Source organism: Dasypus novemcinctus, chromosome 1 (assembly GCF_030445035.2).
Source record: "Dasypus novemcinctus isolate mDasNov1 chromosome 1, mDasNov1.1.hap2, whole genome shotgun sequence".
Taxonomy (NCBI): domain Eukaryota; kingdom Metazoa; phylum Chordata; class Mammalia; order Cingulata; family Dasypodidae; genus Dasypus; species Dasypus novemcinctus.
The window spans coordinates 26410542-26420891 of NC_080673.1; the positions used below are offsets into that span (position 1 = coordinate 26410542).

At 42.0% G+C, this 10350-nt stretch overlaps 1 pseudogene; it reads right to left on the reverse strand.

The window, feature by feature from the left end:
• LOC101424386 (transmembrane protein 126A pseudogene) overlaps positions 1 to 5597 on the reverse strand; it is a 48136-nt pseudogene extending 42539 nt beyond the window's left edge.
• Between the last annotated feature and the right edge of the window lie 4753 nt (positions 5598 to 10350).

Sequence of the window (10350 nt, forward strand, 5' to 3'; positions counted from 1 at the left end):
CATCAATCGTGGTAAATGTACCACACTAATGAAGGATGTTGTTGATATGGAAAAATGTGAGAGGGCTAGGGAGCAGGGCATATAGGAATCCCACATATTTTTTGTGTAACATTTATGTAATCTAAGTTTATTTAAAAAAATTTTTTTAAAGCATATTTAAGAAAAGGGCTATAGTTCAGAGCAAAGAAAGCACATGTATATTCAGCTACCAGTGAGTAAATCTAATTGAAGCAGAAAATTTTTGTGGGGGGACAATAGCATCACAATTCTTTTTATGGCAAGAGATAGATACCCAACTCAAACAGTGACTGATGAATTCTTATAACTATTTTAACTATTTTATATTATATGTGAATTGTATTCTTATGGGATAAGAGACAAGATAAATATTGCCTTTCCCATATGCCCTTATCAGCGAGGAGACTTGAAAAATGATCCTCTTGTTTTGTATCTCATACAACTATGGTGTATGACACAATTGCATTGTGTCTTCTTGTGGAAAGAAAATCAATTATCAGCTCTCATTAAAATTTCCATAAAAAAAAAATCCTGAAAGCAGGGACTCAAATAGCTATTTGGACACCAATGTTCATAGTAATATTCACAATTTCCAAAAGATGGAAAAAACCCAAAAGTCCATCCACAGGTGAATGGGTAAGCAAATTGTGATGTATACATAAAATGGAATATCATTCAGTCAGAAAAAGGAATGATGTTCTGATACATATGACAACATGGATGGATCAACATCATAAAAGATATCAAGTTGAATGAAAGAAGCCAGACACAAAAGAACAAATATTGTGTGATCTCACTGATATAAAATAATTAGAATAAGCAAATTCATAGAGTCAGAAACTAGAATATAGGTCACCAGGGGTCAGTGTGGTGTAAAGGAATGGGGAGTTAATGCTTACTTTGTACACACACTTGCACATACACATAAAAGATATGTTGTATTTTTTTTCAACCTATATAATTATGCAAAAAATCTTTTGGAATGCTATATATAGTGGGAACAGAAATCCTAAGTTTTGTGTGTTGTGGTGTTTTTCGCTGTCTTCTTTTTGCTTACCTGTATTTATGAATTTTCTATAATGATTATATATTTTATTTTAATAGAAGTAAACATCTTTTATTTATTGTTATTTTAATTTTCTGTTTCAGCACTACCTACTGGCTTAAATCAGGAAATTTACAGTCTTGTGTTGGGATTGAATAGGATTTCCAATATCATAAAAGCACTGGAGAAAAGCCCTCCCATTTTATTTCACTTGAAAGTACTCACCCAAACTGGTGATGAATGATGGAAATATCTGTTATTTCTTAAGTATTGTGGTCCATTGCCTATTTTGGGTACAATTCAAAGGCCATAGAAAAGTTTGAATTTGAAATTGTGTCTCCTCTATTTTCTAGGTTGTTTTATTATGTTTTTTTTTAAAATTAAATCAGATACTAGTTTTTGGCAGAAGGGGTGAATTTTATTTTCTATTTGTTCAATACATATTTATTGAATAAATGACTAAATGAATGAATCTGATTTGTCTCTTAGTATAGGTTATGATGTAAAGACAATAAGATCAAGGAGAGTATATGACACAATGCTTTGTAAATTGTAATACAGAACAAAACATGACATCTCCTGCAAATGGAACAGTAAATTGAGAGAGATAAATATGAATTCTGTGCTTCATTCTGACGCATTAAAACCCAGGCTCACAGTTAATCTCACAGAATGAAATGACCTGGGAAGGAGCCATCCAATGCAGAGATTAAGAAAGCAGAGTGGGTGTTCTGGAGGGCTTGGGGAAATGAGAGTTTGGGGAAAAGTTGAAGGTGTTATTCTGTGGAATGCCCAACATTAATAATTCTGTTTCTGTTTCTCTCTCTAAGATTGTTATAACCACTATTTTGTATCCAAAACCTGAGATGTGTGTCTGTGACAGAATCTGCTTAATCATCATGTTAGCATTAATATTCTGAGAAGTACTGTAGGAGGTGAATGATCTTAAACCCCCTTGATATAAAAATATGGAATTTAAGTGATTCATTCAAATGTCTTATAACCTGCAGTAAGTAAAAGAATGGGCACCTATCTGTTTCAATTTTTTTAGTAAGTCATCATGTCATCAGCTGCTTCCAAAGTGCTGTTTAAGTTCATATATAAATATATATATTTATGGTTTTTGTCTACCTCCTTTTATTTTTTTAATAAGTAACAGGCTTAATTTTTTAGTACAGGTTTAGATTTACATATTGAGCTGATAGTACAGATAGTTATATAAATCAATATTAATACATTATTATTAATAAAGTCCATAGTTTGTATTAAGGTATATTCTTTGTATTGTAGAGTTCTTTGGATTTTGGCAAATGTAAAATAACATGTATATACTGTTACTATATCATACAGAATAGTTTTACTGCCCTAAAAACACCATGTGATTCACCTATTTATCCCTTCCCTCTCTTTCAATCAACCCCTGGCAACCACTGATCTTTTTATTGTCTCCATAGTTTCATGTTTCTCAAATTGTCATATGGTTGGAATAATACAGTATGTAGCCTTGCCATATTGGCTTCTTTCATTGGCAGTATGCATTTATGATTTCTCCATGTCTTTTCATGGCTTGATGGCTCATTTTTTTTTAGTGAGGAATAATATTCTGTTGTGTGGCTGTACCACAGCCTGTTTATCCATTTACTTATTGAATGACATCTTGGTTGTTTTGACTTTGGGGCAATTATGCACAAAACTGTTAGTTTTTTTTTGGATTTTAGCCATTCTAATAGGAGTATAGTGATATCTCATTGTTGTTTTAATTTGTAATTCCCTAGTGACATATAATATTGAGTATCTTTACATATGTTTATTTGCTATTTGTATATCTTCTTTGGTTAGTTGTCTCTTCAGATCTTTTCCCATTTTTAAATCGGCCTATTTGTTTCTTACTGTTGAGTTTGGCAAGTTATTTGTCTATTTCAGATATAAGATGATTGTTAGATGTGTTTAAAAATATTTCCTTCCATTCTATGAACTGTCTTTTCATCCTCTCAATGCTGTCTTTTAAAGAGTAGTTTCTAATTTTTAATGAATATTTTCTTTTATGAATTGTGTTTTTGTGCATATCCCCCAAAAAAAATCATCACCAAACCCAACATCACCTAGATTTTCTCTGAAGCCATCTTCTAGAAGTTTACTAGTTTTGCATTTTACATTTTGTTTAAGATCCACTTTGAGTTAGTTTTTATGAAATGTGCAAGGTCTGTACCACAGACCTAGGTTTATTATTTTGCAAATGCATATCCAGTTATTCAAGCACCATTTGCTGAAGGGACTATCATTTCTCCACTGAATTGCCTCTGCTACCTTGTTAATGTTTAGTTGACTATATTTGCGTGGCTCTATTTCTGTACTCTATTTTGTTCCATATATGTATTTCTTTTTGATAGAAAGAGATGTTATAGAGACTATTTTATGATCGTTAGACACTGTTCCTATTATCTTCAAAGCAACCTTCATTTCATATTAATTATTTTAAGGTAGAAGGTGATGTATTTCAACAAACTGAGATGAGCTCTTAATCCTACACTATCATGTCCTTGCTCTGAAAAGCCTCTGTTCAAGGCTTTTATCATGATGTATAAAGGCAGCCTCCAAATTCGATACCAAATCCAACTTGTTCATATTAAAAGGAAATTTATATTCATATGGCCTGTGCATAAATTCAAAATTATCTTATTCTATATCCAGCTATGCCTAGTTCCCAGAAAACCAGTTAAGTAATACAGGCTCTATAGGCTTTGAATACTCAGGGAGAATGCAGACTGAACATGGATTCAAACTTACATCCTGATGGAATGTGGGAGATATGTTAATTCAAGCTTAACTGGAATGTGGGGGATATGTTAATTTAAAACCTATTCTGGTACTCAAACAAACACTCAAAACTCTAAGAAACTAACAAAGAAAGTCCTTTTTTGCATAAAAGCACCATTTGACTCCCCTCTCCTACATCCTCTGTATAAAAGGGACTCAGGAAGCCTATTCCAGGCTTGGCTTTTTGCACAGGAGTCTGCAGGGCCTGGCCAGTCATAATAAATCTTCCTTCTCAGAGATTTCTCACACCCTGGCCTTCAGTACCTGGATCACCTGACTTCTCTCTGCAGCAGCATCTCTTGGGGCTCATCCAGGATTCGCTGAGAAGGTCAGAGGTGGTAACAGTTAATTGCCCCTCTCGAATGCCTCCAAGAAAGCCGGAAGGGCCCAGGTGAACCCCAGCCCTGGGTACTCCTGGACTCCTTTTAGTCCAGAAAGAGGTTGTGGACTCTGCTGGATCACTCCTGGAGAAACTGGCTGTGGGGAAACCTGGAGGCACTGTAGGGTTCGAAAGAGACCCTGAAAATGAAGCAAGGAGCTCCACATGCCAGACAAGTAAGACCCCCAGGGGTATAGCTCAGGAAAAACCTAATTCTGAAAAGCAAGGAGGAGAGCCTGATCAACTCTTGAAGAAGACCCCAGTACTCCTGAGGAGAAGGGAAGAAGCCATCTTCTCTATGTCTGAGAAAGGAAAGGAAGGAGGGTAGTTGCACACGTGTGATTGTGGAGACTGAGTGATATGCAGAGACACACTTCTGCAGGGCAAGTGTGGAGTCCCAATCTGCAGTTCTGTGGTGACCTCATCTGGTCAAGTGTGGTCTGGAGGACCTCCCTGCAAAGAGACTCTCTTTTGAGTCAGAGGCTTATACCAACCCGCTAAAGCTAAGAAACACTGTAAGTTCTCGCAAGGGATGTGGCTGGAGACAGTCGAAGCAAAAGGCTGAGTGAGTGTTGTGCAGCATCAATACAGGGTGGAAACATGGGAAACACACAAAGTAGGACCCCGTTAGGTTGTATGCTGAAAAACTTTCCCCAAGCATTCCATGGAGATGCATACAGCATAAAGTTCCAGCCAGGAAAGCTTTTGAATGCTTTGTGAATTAGAATGGCCAACTTTCATTATGGGTTGGCCCCAGGAAGGCACCTTAGACCCCTGGATCATTTGTAAAGTCCATGACATGGTAACCAGAAAATGAGGGCACCCTGACCAGTTCCCCTACATTGATGCCTTGAGGACACTGTGAGTCAAAGTCCACCCTGGTTAAGGAAATGTATGACTAAAGAAGCCAGGGTTTGCCTGATACAAAAGCCCAGAGGTGCTGTCCCAGGAATCAGGCCAAACAAGCACCGTGTAAAGGGTCCAGAAGAAGTGAGCCCCAAATCTAGTGTCGACCTACCCATTCTAGAAGGGCCATAAGAAAATGACCTCCTGCCACCTTATGCAATTGCTCCTACCATGCCAGTGCTGAGGAGTGTGGATAAGTCAATTTTCCTTAGCAACACAATCTCACTGCCCCCATAGCTGTCTCAACTGCCATCCCTCCTGAGCAGCACTACCTTGCAGCTGTTCCCACACCCACTTCTGCAGCCACTTTCTCCAAGAAACATGGCAGAGCCACTGCTGCAGCTGCTCCCAAGCCATTCCTTCAGCTGATCCCACAGCTGCTTTCTCCAAACAACGTGGCACAGTGGCTGCCATAGATGCTTCCACAGCCATTCCTGCAGCTGGTTCCACAGTCACTTCCTCCAAGCATCATGGCCCAGCTGCTCCCACAGCCACCCCTGCAGCCCTTTCCACAGCCAGTTCCTCAGTAGCTTTCTCCAAGCAACGTGACCCAGCCACTCCCACAGCAACTCCCACAGCTGCTTTCTCAAAACAATGCAACCTCTTCACCTCCACAACCACTGTCTCTGCCAATCTTGGGCCCTGGCAGTGTAGTGCTGACCATCAGTCAGGAAGGAGTCCCGGAAAGATGACAACTCAGACCACGGGGAGCACTGGGGACAGTTGGAGCAGGCAGAAGGGCTGCCCTATAGCTATCTTTCCATGAAGCCCAAGCCCCAATTTATTATGAGGCCGATGGCCAGATTCAAGGAGGAAACCGAACATTCATGTACCAACCCTTCACTACCACCAACCTCTTTAACTGGAAAAGTCACCCCCCACCATACTCAGAGAAGCCTCAGGCCATGATGGACCTCTTCCAGTCCATCATACAGACTCACAACTTTCCCCCCTGGGCTGACTGTAAACACCTCCTCATGACCTCACTCAACTTTGAGGAGAGAACTCAAGTCACACAAGGGGCTCTAACCTGGCTCAAAGAGCACCCACCTGAGGGAACCCTGAACAGTGACCAATATGCCCACACAGTTCCCAGATAGGACCCCCAAAAGGATCCCAATGACACAACCAGGCTCAACCAACTAGAAACTTTCCATAGGGCCTTAATAGAAGAGTTGAGAGCTGGGAGTCAAAAGGCAGTAAACATGGCAAAGACCACCCAAGCCCTACAGACTCTCAATGAAAGTCCTGCTCAATTCTATGAACGACTGTACAAGGCATTTCGTGTATACACGCCCTTTAACCCAGATACCCCTGGAAGCCAAACAATGGTCAATGCAGCATTCATTGCCCAATCATAGGCTGACATATAAAGAAAGCTACAAAAGTTAGATGGGTTCACTGGTATGAATATTTCCCAGCTCATAGAGGTAGCCACCAAGGTTTATGTCAACTATGATGTAGAAAACATGGGAGAGGAAAGCCAGAAAATGAAAAAGAAAGCAGACCTTCTCGCAGCAGCAATAGTCAAAAGAAGCAATCCTGTGTCAAGGAAAGTGAACTGGGATGCTCCTGCCCCAAAGAGGGGGGCCCACCCTTAGGGTGAAATCAATGCACATACTGCAAGGAGGAAGGGCACTGGAAGCTGGAGTGCCCCAATAGGCCACTTGGCCCTGTTGCTCCCAAGAAAGCAGCCAAAACATTAGCCAGGAGAGCAAGTGGAGCATTGCAAACTAAACTCTGGGTTCACAAAGGAAAACCTGCAAATCAGCTCATTGGACTTGCACTGATGAGGATTATTTGGACAGACTGGGCTCCTATACTCTTAGGCCCATGAAGCCTATGGTCAGAGTCCAAATTGGGGGCTGCATCGTACATATGATGGTCGGCTCTGGGGCTCAACACTCTGTAATGACCAGGCCAGTTGGGCCATTATCAAAAAGACAAGCCATTATTGTAGAGGCAACTGGTAAAAGCATTCAGCAGCCCTTCATCCAAGCCTGAACCTGTAACATTGGAGGTAAAGAAGTCACTCATGAGTTCCTATATCTCCCAGAATGCCCAGTCCCCATCCTGGGTTGGGACCTGCTGTCTAAACTACAAGCTCAGATTACCTTTGATACCACAGGGCAATCCACATTAACACTGGGACCACCAAACCCTCCAAAAATAGTGCTAACCCTCCCTCTACAGGAGGAGTGGAGACTGTTTTGTCTCAGAGAAGCTGGCCAATCTATGGCCACACAGCTCCCCTTTGAAGATGTGCCCAAAGTATGGGTAGAGGGCAACCCAATGGGGATGGCACACAACATTCCTCCAATTATTGTTGAAATAAAGCCCACAGCCAGTCCAGTGAGCATGAAGCAATATCCAGTTCCATGTGAAGTGCAAGAAAATGTCCAGGTACGTGTTCAGAGATTGCTGAATAAAGGCATAATAAAGCTGTGCCAGTCTCCATGGAATACCCCACTCTTCCCAGTTAAAAAGGCTAATGGGATTACTGCCCAGTCCAGGACTTGCAAGTGGTCAGCTCAGCAGTAGTGACCCTACACCCAGTGGTTCCCAACCCTTACACTTTCCTCAGCTGGATACTCTCATTAGCAATCTACTTTTCATGCCTGGATCATAAAGATGCCTTCTTCTGCATTCAGATATCACCCCAGAGGCAACCGATTTTCATCTTTATGTGGGACAATCCAAGCTCCAGTGAAAAGCAACTGCTAACCTAGACATGGTTTCCTTGGGGATTCAAAAATGCACCCACTATTTTTGGACAAGCCCTGGCCAGTTATCTCAAATTCTTTAAACCAGAAAGCCATAATTGTTTTCTCCTCCAATATGTAGATGACCTCATCCTCGGAAGTCCCACCTCCCAAGACGTGGTAGTAGAACCCATGCCCTCTTAAAATATCTGCAATAAAGGGGTTATGATGTGTACGAAAGGAAAGCCCAAATCTGCCTACCTCAGGTCAAATATCTAGGTTATAAAATAGCACAGGGGCTCTGTGAATTAAGACCTGAAAGTAAAGAAGCAACCTGTAGCCTCCCTGAGCCCAACACTTGCCAAAAGTTGTGAGAATTCCTTGGAGCGGCTGGATTCTGCCACATTTGGATCCCCAATTTTGGAGTCCTCACACACTCTTTGTATGAAACCACAGAGCAGGGAGATCTTGATCCCCTGCTCTGGGAAAATCCATAGAAAGACGCTTTCACCACTCTCAGGCAGGCTCTGATGGAGGCACCAAGCCTCGGGCTTCCAGATCTCAGTAAACTGCTCTATCTCTATATCCATAATCACCAAGACATTGCAGCAGATCTACTCATTCAGTACCTGGGTTCCTGGCAAAGATCTGTAGCCTACTTATCCAAACAACTGGACACTGTAGCCCAGGGATGGCCTCATGCCTGCAAGCTGTAGCAGCTGCAGCAATGCTAACGCTAGAAGCCATAAAATTCACTCTTGGGCAGCCTATGATTGTTTGGGTCAACATGCAGTAGTCACAATCTTAGAAGCCATAGGAACACACTGGCTTACTAACAGCCACCTGGTTAAATATATGCCCTATTATGTACAGATCCATTCATCCAACTGGAACTCATAGAAATCCTGAATCTGCTACCCTGCTACCAATCAAGCCAGTGGTTCCAACCCATTACTGCCTGGAGACATTGCAAGAGGTATATTCCAGCAGGCCAAACCTCCAAGACCAGCCACTGCCAAATCCCAACATGGAGTTCCTCATGGATGGGAGTAGCTTTGTTCAGGGCAGTGACCGGCAAGTGGGATATACTGTGGTGAACTCCAAAACCACAGAGGAGGCCCAGCATCTCCCAGGTAACACATTAGCACAAATAGCCAAACTCATTGCCCTCATCTGAGCCTTACAAATTGCAGCTGGGGCCAAGGTTAGCATCTACACAGACTCCAAATATGCCTTCTTTACCCTGCACATGCATGGAGCCTTATACAAACAAAAAGGACTCATTAACTCAAGAGGAAAGGACATTAAATATGGCACACAGATTCTGGAACTACTAGAAGCAGTTTGGGAGCCCACCAAAGTGGCCATGATGCACTGCAATGGACACCAAACAAGCCACAGCCCCACTGCTCAAGAAAATCAGAGGGCAAACACTGAAGCAAAAAGAGCAGCATGGGAGGGATCCGTATCAGACGACCTGGCCACAGCCCTCACTCCCAACCTCTTAATTATCAGAAACTCCAGTATCCACTGCCTGCTCTCATCTCGCAGTCTCTGAATCACCAGGAGCCCAAATATACTCAAGCCAAGAGTGAGTGGATACTCTCTGAGAGTGGAATGCAAGGAGCAAACGAGTGGTGGACATTGCCTGATCACAGAATAGTCATGCCTTGAATATTAGCCACAACTGTAGTTCAGGATTACCATATTTGGGAAAACACATATTTGGGAAAAACCCATCTTAAAGAAGTGTTAGAAAGATTCTTCTACATCCCAGATCTAGACATTTTCACCCAGGCCATATGTCAGCAGTGCATGACATATGCAAAGAATAACCCTTGCCAGGGACCCACAGGAGCCCCAGGAGTCCAACGGATTGGTAACATGCCTCTCAAAGATCTAATAGTTGATTCCACTGAAATGCCATGATTTGGAGACTACAAATACCTCCTAGTCCTCGTTTGCACCTTTTCTGGCTGAGTGTAAGCTTTCCCCACTTGGACCAAAAAGACGGAAAAAGTGGCCAAAGTTCTGCTCAGGGAAATCTTTCCTTGATATGGGCTACCCCTCTCAATTGTCTCCAACAACGGACCTGCCTTCATCCCCGAAAGCACTCAAAAGATTGCCAAAGCACTGCACATCTGATGAAAACTGCACACCACTTACTCTCCTCAAAGCTCAGGGAAAGTAGACTGAATGAGATATATGATAAAGACTTATATTGCCACGGTTTGCCAAGAAACTGGGCTAATGTGGGTGCAAGTACTTCTGAGTGTCTTCCTCCAAGTTTGAGCCAACCCGAGCCAAAAGCTAAGACTAACCCCTTATGAAAGAGCATTTCATGAAGATGGGGAGCTAGTTAACTCCACCCCAGTCACTAGCTGGAACTAATGAGTGTCCCTCCTATTTGACACATGTCAGGTTATCGACTCTGGGATACCATGGAACACTGACTGTGGAGGGCTTAGCTGGGAGCAGGAATA